This window comes from Mus musculus, chromosome 17 (genome assembly GCF_000001635.26).
Source record: "Mus musculus strain C57BL/6J chromosome 17, GRCm38.p6 C57BL/6J".
NCBI classification, from domain to species: domain Eukaryota; kingdom Metazoa; phylum Chordata; class Mammalia; order Rodentia; family Muridae; genus Mus; species Mus musculus.
The window spans coordinates 82,118,107-82,124,678 of NC_000083.6; positions in this window are offsets into that span (position 1 = coordinate 82,118,107).

Below are 6,572 nucleotides of genomic sequence, written 5' to 3' on the forward strand. Positions count from 1 at the left end.
ATGGAGGTGTTTCCCCTTGTTCCATATTCTCACCAGCATGTGCTCTCTCTTGAGTTTTTGATCTTAGATATTCTGATGGAACTAAGTTGATACCTCAGAATTGTTTTGATTTGCATTTCCCTGATGACTAAAGACTTTGAGCATTTTTAAAGTGTTTCTCAGCCACTTGAGATTCGCCTGTTGAGAATTCTTTGTTTAGCGATATATCCCATTTTTAAATTGGGTTATTTGGGTTGTTTGTGTTTAACTTCTTGGCAGGCTTAAATATTTCAAAACCTACTTTTATAAGGGTCGTTGAATGCTTTAACATGCCCCCTCCTTCTAGCCTACCACCCACCAGAGATAATGGAAAGGAAAAGTTAATAGAGCAAAGGAGTATGTGGACCTGTTTAAAAAGAGATCTTTCGAGAAAATACAATTTTTGTTGTCAGGACACCAGCAGTTCAGTTTACAGGAATCAGCAGCAGCATCTTGATCCACTCACAAACACCATTCAAGAATCAGCAATGGTAGGTTAATTCAGAAGAAACGTTGAGTCTCTAACAATTGCCTGAATCAGCTGAGGCAGCAAGAAGTGGCTGGAACATCACCAGAAATTTTTTGGTGCATTTCTCTCTATAAAGTCATGACCAATGATGACCAGGAAAGAATGGCAAGGCATACCAATTCCACCCAGCATCATTAATGAAGACCAGCACCAACAAAGTCCGTTAATGACCAGCAAAAAATGGTAAGGCATGCCAATATCATCCAGCATCGTCCACCTGTCTGTTGGGTTACATTTATATCCTTTCCAAACATCATATGTTCTCTCAAGCAGCTGCTCTAGCAAAACATCACATGCCCTTTGTCCAGGTTGCTTCCAGAAAAACACCATGTCTCTGTTCATAGAAAAACATTCTCCCCTTCAGCAAAAATATCCTCTCATAGACAGACTCCAGAAAATCATCACATGATAAAACAGTCTCCAAAGAAACTAAAGAATTCTACGTCAGTTCTTGAGGGGTTTTTTGTTGTTGTTGTTTTGTTTTGTTTTTTGTTTTTTTGTTTTATAAAATTTGGATAGTAACCCTCTAACAGATATAAGGTTGGTGAAGATCCTTTCCCAATCTGTAGACTGCCATTTGTCCTATTAAGAGATTCCTTTGCCTTATAGAATATTTTCAGTTTCACGAGATGCCATTTATCTAAACTGTAGATCTTAGAGCCTGAGCCATTGGTATTCTGTTCAGAGAATTGTCTCTTGCACTAATGCATTCAAGGCTATTTTTTACTTTCTCTTCTATGAGATTTAGTATATATAGTTTTATGTTGATGTCCTTGATTTACTTGGGCTTGAGTATTGTGCAGAGTGATAAATATAAGTCTATTGTCATTCTTCTACATGTAGACATCCAGTTAGACCAGCACCATTTGTTGAATGTACTTTCTTTTTTCTATTGTATGGATTTGGTTTTTTTATAAAAAAAAAATCAATTGTCCACAGGCTTGTGGGTTTACTGCTGGGTTTTCAGTTAGATTTTGTTGATCAATGCATCTATTTCTGGACCAATACCATGTAGTTTTTATCACTATTTTTCTGTAGTACATCATGAGGTCAGTAATGGTGATTCCTCCAGAAGTTCTTCTATTGTTAAGGATTGTTTTGACTAGCCTATATTTTTGTTTTTCCATATGAAGTTAAGAATTGCTCTTTCAAAACCTATACAAAATTGCATTTGAATTTTGATGAGAACTGCATTGAATCTGTAGATTGTTTTAGGTAAGATGTCCATTTTCACTGTGAATCCTACCTATCCAAAAGCATAGGAGATCTTTCCATCTTCTGATATCTTCGTCAGTTTCTTTCTTCAGGGACTTGAAATTCTTGTCATACAGATCTTTTACTTGCTTGTGTGGAGTTACACAAATATATTTTATATTTTTTGTGGTTATTGTAAATGGTGTTATTTCTGTATTATTTTTTCCTCTGCTTGTATATCATTTGTATGAAGGATGATTTCTTTTATTTAATTTTGTATCCAGCTACTTTGTTCATGGTGTTTATGAGCTGTAGAAGTTCTCTGGTAGAATTTTGGGGTCATTATGTATAGTATCATATCATTCTTAAAGAGCAATGCATTTGACTACTTCTTTTATAATTAATATCCCCTAATTGCCTTTAGCTGTCTTACTGTTCTGGCTAGAACTTGAGGTAATATTGAGTAGACAGGTAGAGAGTGGGCAGTTTTGTCTTATCTCTGATTTTACTCAATTTGATTTAAGTCTCCCTCCAATTAGTTTGATGTTGGCTATTAGCTTGGTGTATATTGCTTTGATAATGTTTAGGTATGTGCCTTGAATCCCTGATTGTTCTAATGCTTTTAACACAATGAATGGGCTGTTGGATTTTATCAATGGCTTTTTCAGCCTCTAGTGGGATGATCCTGTGATTTTATTTTCTTTCAGTATGTTTATATGGTTGATTATGTTGATGGATTTTCATATACTGAACCATCACTGCATTCCTGGCATGAAGTCTACTTTGATCATGAATGATGGTATTTTTGATGTGTTCCTGGATTTGGTTTTTGAGTGTGTACTGAGTATTTTTGCATCAATGTTTGTAAGTGAAAACAGTCTGAAGTTCGTTTTTTTGTTGAATTTTTTGTGGTTTTGGTATCATGGTGATTGTGGCTTTATAGGATATGTATGGCAGTGTTTCTTCTGTTTTTATTTTGTGCAATAGCTTGAAGAATATCAGTAGAAACTCTTCTTTGAAAGTCTGGTAGAATTCTGCTTTAAACCCTCCTGGGCCTGAACCTTTTAAAAAATTTTTTAAATTTTTTTAATTTTTATTTTTATTTTGGTTTGGAGTATTCTGATGACCACTTGTATATCTTTAGAGGATTATGAGAGGTTTCCATAGTTTTTCTTATCTTTATTTTACTTTGGTAAGTGGTATCTATCTAGAATATCATCCATTTCATTAAGATTTTCTAATTTCGTGGAGTACAGGCTTTTAAAGTAAGACCTAAAGATCATCTGAATATTATCTGTGTCTATGGTTATCTCTCCCCTTTCATTTCTGATTTGGTTTATTTGATACTGTCTCTCTAGTTTTTTGTTAGTTTGGCTAGGGGTCTGTATATATTGTTGATTTTTCTTAATGAAACAGCTCTTGGTTTCTCTGATTTTTTTTTGTATTATTTTCTTTGTTTCTAATTAATTTGTTTCTGCCCTGATTTTGATTATTTCCTTCCTTCTACTCATATTTGTTGGTGTGCTTGATATATACTGAAATTATTGGTATTGGATCATGTGTACACTGAAATTATTGGTATTGGATCTTTCTACTTTCTTTATAGAGTCACTTAGTGCTATGAACTTTCCTCATAGTACTCTTTTCATTGAATCACACAAATTTGTGTATGTTGTGCCTTCAGGATTGAATTATAGAAAGTCTTTAATATCATTCTTCATTTCTCCCCTAGCCCAGAGATCACTGAGTAGAGAGTTGTTCAATTTCTATGAATGTGTAGGCTTTCCTGTGTTTCTGTTTTTGAATTCCAGCTTTAATCCATAGTGGTCCGATAATATACAGGATGTTATTTCAATTTTCTTGTATCTATTGATTGTTGCTTTGTGATTGACTATGTGGCCAATTTTAGAGAAGAATTCATATGGTGCTGAGAAGAAGTTATATTCACTTGTGTTTGGGTGAAATAGTCTATAGATATGTTAGGTATATATGATTTAGCATTTCTGCCAGTTTCATAAATTCTCTATTTAGTTTTTGTCTAAATGACCTGTCAGTTGGTGAGACTGGACTGTTGAAGTCTCCCACTATTAATGTTTGGAGTTTGATGCATGATTTAAGGTTTAACAATGTTTCTTTTACAAATGTAGATTCCCTTGTGTTTGGAGCATAGATGTGCAGAATGGAGATACCATCTTCATAGATATTTTCTTTAATGATTATGAAGTGTTCTTCCCTGTCCCTTTTGATTAATTTGAGTTGAAAGTATATTTTACTAGATATTGGAATGGGTGCTCCAGGTTGCTTCTTGGGTCTGTTTGCCTGGAAAAAAATCCAACCCTTTATTCTGAGGTAATATCTATCTTTATTGCTTAAAGGTGTATTTCTTGTATGCATCTGTATGATTGATGCTGTTTTCACACCCATTCTGTTAACTTATGTGCATTTTATAGGGGAATTGAATCCACTGATGTTGAGATATATTAATGGCCACTGATTGTTTTTGAGTTTTTTTTTATTATTAATTTGGTATTGATGGTCGTGGTGGTGATTGTGTGTGTGTGTGTGTGTGTGTGTGTGTGTGTGTGTGTGAGAGAGAGAGAGAGAGAGAGAGAGAGAGAGAACGAGAGAGAGAGAGAGAGAGAGAGAGAGAGAGAGAGAGAGGGAGAGAGAGAGGGAGAGAGAGAGAGAGAGAATCCCTCTGTTTGGCTGGTATGGAATTACTTATTTTCTTAGATGTAGTTATTGTCCTTGGGTTGGAGTTTTCCTTCTATTATTTTTGTAGGCCTGGATTTGTGGATAGACATTGTTAGCATTTGGATTTGTCTTGAAATATCTTGTTTTGTCCATCTACAATGATTGAGAATTTTGCTGGGTATAGTAGTCTAGTTTGACATCTGTTATTTTTTAGATGTTGGAAGATATCTATCCAGACTCTTCTAGCTTTTAGAGTCTCTGTTGAGATGCCAGGTATAATTCTGATAGGTCTGCCTTTGTATGTTATTTGGCCTTCTTTCTTGCTACTTTTAATATTGTGGGTTTTTTGTTGTTGTTGTTCTATAGATTTTGTGTTTTGATTATCATATGGCAGGACGATTTTCCTTTCTGGTCCAGCCTAAATGGTATTCTCTAAGCTTATTGTTTGTTTATAGTCATCTCTTTCTTTAAGTTGGACCTTGAAGCTGGGAGCTATTACTCTTAGGTTAGGTCTTTCCATGATTCATTCCCCTGTTTTCTTGGATGCTTTATGTCAGGAACTTTTTAGCTTTAATATTTCCTTTGACTGATGTATCAGTATCCTCTATTTTATCTTCCATACCCGAGACTCTCTCTTTTATTCTTGTATTATGTTGGTGATACTTGCATCTGTTGTTCCTGTTCTCTTCCTTAGGCTTTCCATCTACGATATTCTCTCAGTTTGTATTTTCTTCATTGCCAACATTTCCACTATCAGGTCTTGAACAACTTTATTTATTTTTTTTACCTGTTTAATTGTATTTTCTTGCATAACTATAAGGGATTTATATTTTACTCTTTAAAGATTTCTACCTCTTTGATTGTTTTTCCCTGTTTTTCTTTGAAATATTCATTCATTTCCTATTTAAAGGTCTCTATCATCTTTATATGACTGAATTTAAGGTCAGTTTTTGTGCTTCTATTGTTAGACTATCCAGGGCTTCCTGTAGTAGGGTGGCCATGCTCTCAAAATGCCATAATCCCCTGGCTTTTGTTGATTGTTTTCTTTAGAGGGCCTTTAGCTATCTGGATGGCTTTAGTCCCTTGATGTTTAGGTTGTAGTTAGTGTTGGGTGGAGGCTTAGCTTCCATGGTCCTGGTCTGGCAGACCTCTGCTGGGTATCCTGTATGTTCCAGATCATCATGTCTGTATGGTTCAGGAGCCACAGTTCTGATGAAGGTGGGCAGAGAGGTGATGGGACTATGTAGGTCTGCAGGGGATAGAAGACTGATCAGGACAGCCTGTTGTGCCCCAGAAGACTCAGAGAGCAGGGAAGATGGTTGGTGAAGCAATGTTTAGCTGTATGGTTCAGGATCTGCATATGTGATGGAGGTGGGAGGAGAGGTAGCAGGAGAATGGAGGTCTGCCTAGGATAGCAGGTTGCTCATCTCTTACCAGGTCTTCTACTGACCATAAACATGTCAAACAGGGAACAAATATCTTTGGAAATTGGTGGGGCAAAGGAGTTAGGTAATAAACAAAATTGAGATTCTAACTGTTTTTTGAGAAAATATAGAAATAAATAGTGTAATATCTGATAATATAATAAATTAATTGGGCTTACATTTATATTTTGTAATATATTTGATATATATCATTAATACAAACTTGAGAATGGCTTAAAAATCTTGAAAAATAGTGATATAAATCTTACTTAATTGATATGACATTAGAAATAACACTAAAATGACAAATAGGGTGTATAAGTCAAGGTCAAAAAGAAGAGGATATAAGTAATAAGAACAATATTTGAAGAAAATATAAGTTATGATGTTCACAGTTATTTGAAAGATATATTTAGATGTCCTAGAAATTCAAAAAGCTGGAGAAGCATAGTATAAAGATGATCCCAGTGGGGCATCTCATTGTCAAACTGCTGAGATTTACAATGGTTTGAAATTCAGGAAAGTAGAGAGTTTTAGTAAAATATGAATGAATAGATGCATTGGTAATACTGAAATGCTATATAATGTCTGAAATAATTTTGATTATTTATTTATTTGTTTATTGTCTCTATTTTAAGGTTTCTTTCAAGGCCCTAGAAGTTAATCTGAAGCAAAATTTAACATAGCTTTTAGTAGAAGAAGAATAATATCAA